The sequence below is a fragment of the Cupressus sempervirens genome, chromosome 9, assembly GCF_028749045.1.
Source record: "Cupressus sempervirens isolate cs-2001-9-10 chromosome 9, ASM2874904v1, whole genome shotgun sequence".
Classification (NCBI taxonomy): domain Eukaryota; kingdom Viridiplantae; phylum Streptophyta; class Pinopsida; order Cupressales; family Cupressaceae; genus Cupressus; species Cupressus sempervirens.
This window is the reverse complement of record NC_143126.1, coordinates 363,176,031-363,189,997: the sequence shown is the minus strand read 5'-3', so window position 1 is coordinate 363,189,997 and position 13,967 is coordinate 363,176,031.

Genomic DNA, 13,967 nt, shown 5'->3' with positions numbered 1-13,967 from the left:
AGGATTTTGGGCATTAAAGAGAAGGGATTTAATCAAAGTTGCAATCTTCAGAAAAGTTTTCTCTAAGTGTTGTGACACTACCCACTAATGCTTCTAAAATAGACTTTTGATATCTTCCTCAAAACCTTTCTCTGTATAGTCCATTACCTTTCTCAATATTGTTCTTATCTCATTGTTGTCCTTGAGTAGATACTTTAGTAAAATTCTCCCCACATAAGCCTCACCACTATAAATGTCATATGACCTTATAGATTCCTACAAAGTATTCTATTGAAGAAAGGACTTGTTAATTCATAAGTCTTTGTAATTATTTTGAGGTAAAAACTATACTACAAAAAGTCCACACACTATGATACAAAGATAGAAACCAAAAAAATTGGATAAATGGTTCTCGTCATGCCCATTATGAGCCCCACCCAAATTAATTCAATAATAAAAACTTGCACATCTTGAAAATTATATGATGGAAAAATCCCATCACAAAATCTTGTGATATTATTCAATACAAATTTGGTTCCACTTATAAAATCAGGATATGAAAATAATAGTTTCTCATTTTCAAATCCATCGATAAACACTAGTCCCTAAGAAAAGTGTAAGTATGTGTGTGTTGTGCCATAGTGTTGTATCAAAATCTACAACTATTATTTGTTCTCCTTGCTCAACTTTAACACCTATTCCTAGACATTCATTTTTCTCTAAAATAATTAAAGTAGAAGGAACAATATGACCTATACAAAGATATAAGTTTCCTATTTTCACAATATTTTCTACTGCTAAGGAACTTTTTGAAACCTTCCAATTTTAATCATTAAAAGTAACTATTCAACCCTCATCACCTAGTTGTCTTGCTGATGTTAAATTCCTACTTAGCCTTGGAACATGTATTACCTCTTGTAGTAGTCGATGATTCCCATTCTACAACTTAATCTTAATTTTCCCCTTTCCAATAATTTGATAGGGTTTATAATATCCAAAATAAATGTGCCCAAAATCCCCTTGGACATAATCAAGAAAATAACCTCTATGGGGAGTAGCATGAAATGACTCCCCTAAATCTAAAACCCATGAATCATAAACATTTGTAAAGAAAGAAGAAAAGAATCCTCTTTAGATTTATTACTTACCATATTTGTCTCCTTGTGCTCTTCTTTTTTTCTTCTTCATTGTTCTTTCAACTCCAAGAATCTTTCTCCTTATGTCCTAGTTTCCCATAATACCAACAATCACTTGGTCTTGTAGATTGAGACCTCTTTCCCTTTAATTTTTCTCTTGATTTCCCACAATTTCTAGGATTATTTCCTCACCTATTCAATCTATTTCTTGATATTTGTGCATTCAAGAAAGTCCTAGCATAGATTCACCCAATATTTTCCTATGAATTTCCCCACTTAGAGTGTCACCAACCACATTACAAATTTTTAGGGTATTAGAACTTGAAACAAAATTAGTCACAATGATTACCAATCCATTCCAACTTTCAGGAAAAGAACACAAAATCAAGATATTGCTAATTTCTTAATCAAAATTGACATTTGTAGAAGATAATTGATTGGTAATCATATTAAACTTATTTAAATGATAAGAAATAGACCTACCTTCTACCTTCATCATATTAAATAAATACTTTATGAGAATTACCTTGTTTGAAGTGGAAGGATTTTTATAAAACTTTTCTAGGGTCTACATAGACTCTTCTGTTGTCTTTGCTTGCATAATATTAAATGCCACTGATTGTGTCAGCATAAATGAATACTTCCAAGTGCCTTTCAATCTAGAATATCCTAGTACCCATCTATCATACTTGCATATTTCTTGACCTTTCCTTGCAATGCCTCCCCTAAATCCATCTAATAAAGATAGTCTTTCATTCATATTTTCCACACCTAAAAGATTTTCCCATAAAACTTCCCAACCTTCAGCTTACCCTCATCTGCCATTTTCCCCACTCAAGCATGAGACTCCCACTCAACCATGAGACCTTCCTACAGAGGATAATTATAACAAATTTCTCTAATATCACTTGTTAGGATTAAAAATAGACATAAATGAAAACCACATGCAAATATAATCAATATCAAAAAATAAATAATGCACACAGAAGAGAACACAAGACCTAAAGATTTGACATAGTTCACCCAATTTTTGGGCTATGTCCACCTACCATCACATCCAATATTATTATTATCTAATGATTTTGACCAGATTACAATTCACAATCCCTTACAACTCAATAACTCCACAAGAAGGTACAAAATCATCATTTTGCATTATAATAATCCTAACCCTAATAAATTTTATACAATATTTTTTCTTCTTACAAAATTAGGGATAGAATATGTCATCTAATTAAAATAAATAAATATTGATGCCTTTTACAATAATAAAGTTAGTTGAGATTTTGAGGGCACTGCCCCTAAAAAACTCCCATAAGGGTGTTGGCACTTGACCCCACATGGAGAAAAATTGAGGCTCTAACCCAAGACCCTGCATGGAGTGCTACCCCTTAACTCCTCCATCTTGTGGGTACTATCCCCAAACCCTCATATCAAAATTTGGGGGGAAACCACACCAAATGAAGTAGGGAAAAAATTAATCTTTGAGTTTGATTAGGATCCACATAACAACATAGAGACATCATACAAAATATTCCTTTAATATATCTATCTATCTCTGTCTATCTTAATTCTTTATGAAGTGATGACTCCTTGGTCTCTCTCATCTATGATGGGAGGAAAATAACCTCTAAGATACTTAATTATTATCTCTTGCATCACTTGTAGCTTGGCTCCAATTCCTCTATGTGAGACTTGAGTCTCTCCTCATTTTCCTACCTCTGCCTCAACTGTAGGTTGAATGATGTGAAGATATTGACATGCTTTCCTAGGTCTCTTTTTCCTCTAACCTTATAGAAATGGGTGAGTAGTATCCTTGAAGCTATAGTTAGGTACTTTAGGATCTCTCTCATAAAGATAATCCACTTTCTATATGTCACTGCAATCATAACATTTATCATTTCATTAGTATCATATTTTGTTTCAATTCTATTCTATAATTAATTTTTCAACCATACCCAACTCTCCCTCAGAGTTCTCTATGTCCCTCTCTAATATTGAGGTGGTGGCATGTTTTCTACAAAGAATCATATTGCCTATTAATGTCAAAATGTGTATAGAAATTGATCCTTCATATTACTTGAGAAAAGAAGGAGGAGATAAGTGAATATTACTAAGTATAATTGAGCTCAAGTATTCATTGAGCAATACAACTTATACCAAGATAAAGAGAAGTTAGAGCTAACTATGTAAGAATTTTACCAAGCTACACAAAGGACACTAAGAAAATGTTTATCAAGTGTTAGTAAGTAAGAACATAGTATTTACCTAGTGACATAAAGATGCTATCATATTTTGAATTGGCATAGATTCTAATCCAACATGATTCTACTTTGCAAGGAAAACAACTTACATGAATCAAGGTAAAGTTTTGAAAAGATTTTATTGAAAAATGTGAATTGATTGTTGTTTATTATAAGGTTGGAATGACTAATGAAATTTAAGATGTAAATTAAGGAAAAGATGGGTGATTATAAAACCATTGATCATGGTAAAATAAAAATTACATAAAGTTCTAAAACCCTAATTAGGTCAAGCTATGAAATGAAAAAAGATATCTATAAAAGGAGTAGTAGAGAATAATTGTAAAGTTGTTGTTGTTTAGAGTTCTATTAGAGAAATATTTTGATGATGTGATGAATAAGTGAATGCTACTAAATGAAGTATTGAAATGAAGAAGAGAGATAAAAGGTTAAGAACATAGATCATAGACATAGATAGATTTGGATTGATATGTAGATCTATCACATAAGGTGATAAGTTGAGAGTAGAAGAGGGATCTAATCAAGCAAAGTAAGTTGCTATTATAATTTTTGCTATTTTTTAGCAACTATATTAGTTTCCTAAATCCTTTAAAAAGGTGGACTTAACAGTCCTATATGCAATCTCTTAATCGAGGACACACTTGAAGAGTGTTGTAAAATCCTTGTAAAAGGTAGATCTATATAGGTATTATTGTACACTCCTAACAAGTAAGTCATCAAAAGTGGAAAAATTTTTAGTCCTAACAAGGAAACCTTTTATTATAGTAGTGATGGATTTGTGGGTACCATACCCACTGTAGCTCTCCCTCTAACCAAGGGCTTTTGTTGTACCAAATTATTGTGTTATGTTTCATGAGCTTACAAGTTTTAGATTGTGAATATTAAATTAGTAAAGATATTTTCATTTAGAAAGTAATGTGATAAAAGACTAGTGATTACAGGTTATAGAAGGTAAAAAGACGAAGATTTAAGTTTTTTTGAAAGTGAAATATTTAGAGGATACTAACTCACCCTCCCCTCTCAGCATCCTATCTATCCTTTCTATTCCAATAATTTGTATCAGAGATCAATTCTCTTGATTGAAGGTTTCACTATCTGAGAGTAAAAGATTAGAATCATGGAGAAGCATAGGTTAGATAGAACTATTAAGAATCAAATACTAGAGTTTAGGATGTCCATGAATAAATGAATGAACTAAAGAACAACTAGAGGTAGTCCTTGAATAGGAGAAAAGAAAATTTCTAGAAAACTAGTGAGACAACCTACAAAGTGTATGCCATAGAAGAATAATCTAATGGAAAAATGTTTGATGAATCTAATGCTTCCATAGCTGATCTAGTAGATAAAAACTATAGTCTTACCAACTAGGTCAAATGACTAAAAAGGGAACAAGAAGTGTCATCTACAAGGATGTGTGAAGTAGTGTGAATTTGAGAATGACAAACAAATGGTGGAAGAAGACAAGAGACAAATTTTTGCAAGAATGCATGCTAAAGATGAAGATATTTCAAGATTGATGTAAAACTACTATAAAATGAAAAAATAGCTACTCAATGGAAATCATGAAATCGGTAGGAAGGTGGAAGAAAATGTTAAGGAGTGAAAATGAAAGATTGTAGGATAAATTAAAGTATTAGAAAGAACTAATAGAGAGAATGAATAGATCACAAGAAAGTATCAAATTATTGGGTGAAAAACTCAAAGGATAGAGGTGACTAAGAGACACATCTAGCTTAGGCTATACTAAGCACTCTGCAACTAAAAAAGGTGTATCATCAAAGAGATCAGAGAAAATAAATGTGTGCACTAGGCCAAAGTCAAAGAAACCAACATGCTATCATTGTGGAAAGCCCCAAAGACATAAAAAATGTATGCATGAGAAAAAATGGTAAGAGTAATGTCACTCCCAAATTTGATGGTTATTTTTATCATCGTAATAAGTATGGACATCAAGCATTTCAGTGTAGATCCAAGTTTAGCCAATAACTTAAGAAGCATGCATTCAATTGTTACTGCTATACTTGCAATAAGTTTGGACATAAGTCACAAGAATGTAGATCATTGATGAAGACCATTTGGAAAATGAGAAAGAAAGGTAATGCAATCAATTAGGATTATAACACATGGTATTCATGTACTACATGTGGGAAGTATCATCATATTGCTAAAAATTGCATGAGATTACACTATGGAGGAAGAGCTAGTAATTGGAAAATTTTTGAATGTCATGTTATCAATATCACAAGGTCAGTCATCTAAGAAAGAACTATAGAAACTAAATGTCAAAACCAAAAGAAGTATACTCAAAAGTTAAAGACAAGATAAGTGTGGATAAAATTTGTAAGTAGATGAATAAGACATGGAGAAGGAAGTCAAAAGAAAATGAGACATTAAGTGCAACCAATAGGGACACCTCATCAAATGGATTAGATGTAACCATTGACTCCAACTAAGCCTTAGGAGAAGGCGAGGAATTGTATGACTAAAGTTTTGTCTTATAATAGTTCTTAGAGTGAAATGGAAGAAAGTTCATAGCTAAGTCATATTTGATACACAAGGATAATATATGAAGACTATAAATATTACAATCAGTTAGCTTTACCACGTATGTCAGTAAGTACATGCCAAGTAAAGTCAATTGAGTTATTAATACTAGAGGTATCGTGATGCTTTACCTAAGCATGAGTCAATTTTACTATGTTAACTAAGTAGTGTTGGAAGTGTGAAGTGATTGAGCAACTAATGGTCACTGAGCTCATTAAAGAAGTAAGAACTTAAAGTGTGATGTATTTAATGCATCCTAATGGTCAAAAAAGGTAATGTTACAACATATATATTGGGGTTTTAATTTTCATTACATACTTTGTATTTTAAAGAGCTAAGAGTGAATACAAGTGATTTGAGTGAAGATTTTTTGTTGAATCTTTTGAATTGAGATTTTATTAGTGAATTTGAGAGAAAAGTGAGTTCGAATAAAACTAAGCTATTAGACAAATACTTTTCCAAATCCCTATGAAGAAAGTGGCTTCAAGCTCCACCAATGCAAAGTGAAAGACCAAGGCTGAGGTGAATCCTGTGAAATTGATTTGAAACAATGTAGGTGAAGAGGCAAAGTATAATTTGCACCCTAAAATTGCTACTCAAATTGACAAGGTGGGTGCCTTATTTACAATTCCACCTAGGGTTGTACTCGTTAATGAAATTCATTTTTTTTTATCACTATAAGATTGAAGAAGGGTATTGTGAAGATTACAAAATGTGCAACACCATAGGTAAAGATATATCTGAAAAAAAAGCAAGTTACTAAGTCATCTAGAAAATAGATCAAGACATCTACAAAAAGGGAAAGAAATATCATAGTCAATGATGATGATGATGATGTAGATGATAGTGTAAAATAAAATATGATGGGGCGAGTCATACTCAAGCTTCTACTTATAAAAAGCCTAAGGCTATAAATGAAATTGGACAAGCTCTTAGTGAGAGAAGTGGCCTAGGAGCTTTTAAATATTAAAAATATGAAACAACGAGTGAGGAAGATGAGAAGAGAATAGAAGATACATTAATTGTCATGATGAAAAAAATGAAATATACACCACTAGAAATTAGAGACCAAATTCCTAATGAACTTTATCAAAGGATTATAGTTAGTGGCAATATGCAATGAGAATCAAGAAAGAGATGAGAAGAAGAGAATTGGGAAAAATAATGCCCAAATTTAGTTTAGAAGATATTAGCAAGGCTCTAGAGAAGCACGATAATATATTTGTTAAAAAAATAGAGCTATTTATGTTTTGTCTTAGAATTTTCAATTAGTTTATGAAAATTCAAAAATGACATGGAGACAAGTTTAAAACATAAAGAATCCCAATGAAATAATTGATGGTGATGACACAAAAAATGAGAAAGATGTTGAACCTAATAATAAAGAAGATGATTATATAAACATCATCCCATAATATGTTATAGATACAATACATCAACTGGTGGGAGACATAGTTGGGAATGAATATAGTGTGACAATTGAAGATCTAGCAGATGTAGTGTCAACTGAGGCATCAAAGAAAGGTGAAGATATAATAATAACTATAGAGCAAGTACACACACATACTTGGATTTCAGATAGACATTCAAAAAATCAAAGATATTCCAAAGCCAAAAGAACAAGATGTTAATTATATACTAGTCAGTTTCTTACATATGCTAGTAGACATGATAGTGAGTACTAAGGGAAACACATAAATGACAATTTTGAGCAAAATGCACAAGGGAGAAATATAAAAGTATTGGAAATGAGAAAAGTGATATTAAACATGCTCAAACTAGAGGAGACTCCATGGAGAACAATGCAAAAATTTCTTCTATAGGTTATCTTGCACCAACCCACAAACTTATGAGTGAGGGAATGATTAGGCATGACCAATTAAAAATTGTAAAAGAATTTAAGAGTGGAGGACTCACCTTCTTGAGCAATTGATAAAGTTTTTAATTGATCCTATATTCTTACAAACATCAATTTTGAGATTAATTGAGGTCAAAGTGTATGAGATATCGAGTATTGAGTATAATAACAATGGAGAAAAGGACACAATATCAAGCATGGAACTAGTGCCATTTGTGCCACAAATATCTAATGTTGAACAAGACTCACAAACAAAAACCAAAGCTATATTGTAAAGTTTGGAAATCCAAGTTCCATTGTCACAAACTTATTTATTAATCACCAATAGAGGGAAGAAGCTAAAAAGGAAGGAGTCACATACATTTTGATATGACCTAATTACTTTAGATGAAGAAATCATTATACCAAGCTAGGACCCAAATACTTTGGGTGATGACCGAATGGATATTTATATAGAGTTATGTGAGACAAAGAAGGAGAAAGCAAGGTTGAGGAGAGATCACAACTAGATGTAGGTGCTTCATGATGTAAAAGATATACTTTTGGAAGCAATGCCAAGAATTGATTTGAATGAGAAAAAACTGATTTTGGATCAACTTGTTCAAATTATTGATAAACTAAATGATCTAGATCATTGATACACACCCAATTTTATTGTAGAGCAATGAGAATAATTTTGAAAATATAGTGTTGGAGAAAGTTTCTATGAGAATTCCTTTAAGAAAGTGAGTTTATGCACTTCTTTTACAACATTAAAGGCTTTTGTTCAAAATGTTCTCTCATTATATAATAAATTGTGTAATACTTTATTCATTATCAGAGATATCAAGGATAAATTGAGGAAAATAGATGAAGATATGAAGTCTAGTGTTGATGAATTAAATAAAGATCCAAGTACATCATCACTGCACTATACTCAAGTGAGACTTCTTACAAGACTTCATCATAGATTTCTCTAGGAGGAGAGAAATTTTAGAAGAAAATAGACCAAACATCTACAAAAAGGAGAAGAAATATCATAGTCAATGTATCATAGTCAATGATGATGATGATGATGATGTAGATGATAGTGAAAAGTAAAATCTGATGAGGTGAGTCATACTCAAGCTTTTACTTATAAAAAGCCTAAGACTATAGATGAAATTGGACAAGCTCTTAGTGAGAGAAGTGGCCTAGAAGCTTTTAAATATTAAAAATATGAAACAATGAGTGAGGGATATGAGAAGAGAATAGAAGATACATTAATTGTCATGATGAAAAAAATGAAATATGCACCACTAGAAATTAGAGACCAAATTCCTAATGAACTTTATCAAAGGATTCATAGTTAGTGGCAATATGCATTGTGAATCAAGAAAGAGATGAGAAGAAGAGAATTCTGAAAAATTATGCCCAAATTTAGTTCAAAGATATTAGAAAGGCTCCAGAGAAGCACAAGAATATATTTGTTAAAAAATAGAGCTATTTATCTTTTGTCTTGGAATTTTTAATTAGTTTATGAAAATTCAAAAATGACATGGAGACAAGTTTAAAATATAAAGGATCCCAATGAAATAATTGATGTTGATGACATGCAAAATGAGAAAGATGTTGAACTTGATAATAAAGAAGAAGATTATATAAGCATCATCCCACAAGATGTTATAGATACAATACATCAAATGGTGGGAGACATAGTTGGGAATAACTAAAGTGTGACAATTGAAGATCTAGCAGATGTAGTGTCAACCGAGGCATCAAGGAAAGGTGGAGATATAATAATAACTATAGAGCAAGTACACACACATACTTGGATTTTAGCTAGGCATTCAAAAAATCAAATATTTTCCAAATCCAAAGGAACAAGATGTTAATTATATACCAGTCAGTTTCTTACATATGCTAGTAGACATGCTAGTGAGTACTAAGGAAAACATATGAATGAAAATTCTGAGCAACATGCATAAGGGAGAAATATAGTAAGTATTGGAAATGAGAAAAGTGATACTGAACATGCTCAAACTAGAGGAGATTCCATGGAGAACAATACAAACATTTCTTCTATAGGTTATCTTGCACCAATCCACAAACCTATGAGTGAGGGAATGATTAGGCATGACCAACTAAAATTTTTAAAAGAATCTACGAGTGGAGGATTCACTTTCTTGAGAACTTGATAAAGTTTTTAATTGATCCTACATTCTTACAAACATCAATTTTGAGATTACATGAGGTCAAAGTGTAGGAGATACTGAGTGTTGTGGATAATAACAATGGAGAAAAGGAAACAATATCAAGCATGGAACTAGTGCCATTTGTGCCACAAATATCTAATGTTGAACAAGACTCACAAACAAAAACCAAAGCTATATTGTAAAGTTTGGAAATCCAAGTGCCATTGTCACAAACTATTTTATCAATCACCAACATAGGAAAGAAGCTAAAAAGGAAAAAGGAGTCACATACATTTTGATCCGACCTAATTACTTTAGATGAAGAAATCATATACCAAGCTAGGACCCAAATACTTTGGGTGATGATCGAATGAATAATTATACAGAGTTATGTGAGAGAAAGAAGAAGAAAGCAAGGTTGAGGAGAGATCACAACCAAATGTAGGTGCTTCATGATTTAAAAGATATACTTTTGGAAGCAATTGCAAGAATTGATTTGAACGAGAAAAAATTGATTTTGGATTAGTTTGTTCAAATTGTTGATAAACTAAATGATCTCGATCATTGATACACACTCAATTTTACTGTAGAACAATGAGAAGAATTTTGAAAATATAGTGTTGGAGAAAGTTTATACAAAGATTGCCTTTGAGAAAGTGGGTTTATCCACTTCTTTTACAACATTAAAGGTTTTTGTTCAAAATGTTCTCTCATTATATAATAAATTGTGTAATACTCTATTCATTATCAAAGAGATCAAGGATAAATTGAGGAAAATAGATGAAGATATGAAGTCTAGTGTTGATGAATTAAATAAAGATCCAAGTACATTATCACTGCACTATACTCAAGTGAGACTTCTTATAGGACTTCAATGTAGACTTCTATCTAATAGCTAAAAATGATGATACTAGTAAACCAACACTAACTCAAAAGCTAATTGAAAGCATACTTGTTTGTCTTTAAGTCTTGTTTTAATCTATTTTGTAAGAAGAACCTATACTATTTGGGTGAAAAGACTTCCAAAAGTAGGTAGATTATAACTATTTTCATGATTTTGAGATGATAACACAATTTATAGTTAAAGTCTCTAGTATATGTATTATTACATTCACTCCTCGTCAAAGCTTTGTCTCTGATTATTTCTTAAGCCACTATGCTCTTTTATTGAGCACACAATAGTAACATGAATCAAAGATAATAGCCACAAATTATAGTCAAAGCTTCTAATTTGTGCTATCAAAAATTCTCTCAATCAAAGTTTCAACTCCAATTGTTTCTTCGTATTCACTTTTCTTCCAAACTAGTACTACACAATCAAATTTATGCTTGCAAAATTTTGTCAGAGCTTTTTTGCATTATATAAATATGGTTTTTACAATGGGGGGAACTCTTATATAGAAAAGTAAGTGAGGGAAAGAAGGAGAAAAAGTGGGAGTAACTCAACCACGTTGACCCAATAAAAATAGAAAAAAAGATTTATTGAATCACATATATTGAAGGTGTGTGCAATAAAATTACTTGCAATTGGAATCACATGTAATCTATCTTTTGCATCTACAAAGAATGGGAAAATGTTAGAACTATTGCATCAATCCTATATTTTTAGAGAAAAGCCTTTGTACTCAATGATGAAATCATGGATGATTGCTAGATTGGAAGTCCCTATATTCTGTACCACTATATTCTCTTTGATGAATTGCCAATTGTATTTTGAAAAATTGATGTGATTAAGCTTTTCCTCATTCCAAAGTTGTGAACTATTCTTTGTCAGATTCACACATTTTGGAGTTTCTATCACTTTGAAAACATTCTCAATGGTGTCCTCATGTACTTAGAACAACTTTCTTATCAATATCTAAAATTGATCTCTCTCTCTCTCTCTCTCTCTATATATATATATATATATATATATATAAAGTTCTTTGGTGCATTTCCACATGAACTTAGGTTCTAGGTACACCATTGGAAAAGTGGAGACCAAATGAATATAACTTCTTTTGATTCAAATAATTTATTCTTGATAAGATGTCTCTATTCTCTAAAGAAAATATGACTTTTCTTGGCTTGAAGGGTTGGCTGCAACATGAAGATTTCAAAGAGTGAACATATTATTCAATCGAATGGGATCCATGAAAACTACAATATTTTAAGTTGAAAAATAGGATCTGTGAAGAAGAGGTGTTCAAACTATCTAATCCATACATATTGAACACATTTGAAGGCTAGAAACTAATGGGGCAGCTTATATTTTGGGAAAAAATGACCAAAATTGGGATTTGGATGGTGGCTTTCAAATGGGAAACTAGGGGTTTTGTTTAAATGACGAAGAATGCAAGTTTGATGCATATCAATGTGTACAAAATGATAATTTTGATATTTAAAAATGTGAATTTTGACCAAAATTGGGTTTATGAGAGGCAACTACATGTGGGAAAAATCCATCATTTTACTTAATGTAAATTTTTGGAAATATAAGAGGAGTAACTGAGAGGGGAGGGGTGAATCAGTTACCACAAAATTAAATCCAAGATCCCTTAAGATGTCAATACAATTCAAACCCAAACTCTGTTGAAACTTGGTTAACATAGGAACACTCGGTTAACACTAAGAATTATTGTAACTCAAAAAAAACTAAAATAATTTCTTCTTAAGATGTTTACTATGTTTAATCTTAATTAACTTAGTTGTAGAATCATAAAGAAAATAAAATTAACACAAGAGACACCAAGATTTAATGTGGGAACTCAATTTGGGAAAAACCACCAATTGCAACTAGTTACTATTTTTCACTCTTCTAAAGTGAGCCCTATTAGGAACCAACCCTGTTAAAGGTTACAAAACACACTTTTAGGTGTGACCATGTTAAAGGATTTAGTTCACCCTATTAGGAGTGGCCTTGTTAGAGGTCTTTAGACACTTCAATTTAGAAATACCACCTTGTTAGAGGATTTGGAAAATAACTATTAAGCTAACTCTATTAGGAGATTTGATTCACTATTACAATTATTAGAGAGTAACAATGATATGACATGATTTTTTATGCAACTATATTTTCTAATTTCATATCTCTTTTTTGGCTTGAATACTTGATCCTCCTTGATCAAAATGTTCTTTGCAGCTCGATCAATTTAGATACTCTGATATCCTTCAGATTTGCTTCCTTAATTTATGTTTTCAGTCCCATGATTCTTCTACTATAATTCAATCCTCAACTTGACCTTATACTTATATGTTTTACCCTGTCAAATTGGCTTTAATATAATTTCAAAAAAATTAAATTCATCCCATGAGTCAGCTAGAACTAACCAACAAAACTGATAGAGGAAAATTCTTTGTTAGCAGACCCAACTTGGTCAACACGAGCTCATAAATGACTTTCCTTAAGACTTCCTTTAGAAATTAAGTGAGCTTGGTTAACACTTGTTCCATGCAAACTTTTCTTTGGTAACTAGGTGAGCTCGGTTAATACTAGTTCCATGCAGACTTTCCTTAGGCAACCAAGTGAGCTCTGTAGACACTCACTCTAAATGTGGTTAACATTGAAACACTCATCATACACTAGAACTTCCTTAACACTTGAGTGATCTTGACATACACTAATTTCTTGGTATATACTTGAAATTTGTGTAACATCAAAGACAACTTACAATTGAATGATTGTATTCAACAATATCCCTCTTTGACATTGGTGGTGACACATGTCATGATACATAGAAATTTTAGAGAAAAATAGAAGGATAATATCCTTAGTTTCATTCTAATTCTCATCCATGAGAACTTCCTCTATCACTATGAACTCCCTTTATCATCAATCTCTAATTGTAATAACTGGAGTATCTGCTTCTAAGAAAAAACTCTCCCTCTTTGATATCAACTCAAAATTATTAATATTACAAATTCTGCCTCTTTGATATCTCAAATATATATAAAAAATTCTTTGATATATGAAAAAAAACTCACTTTCTTCAACATCTTATGCCAAAGACAATAATCAATTTAGTTTCCATGTACCTAATGTACAGATTCATAT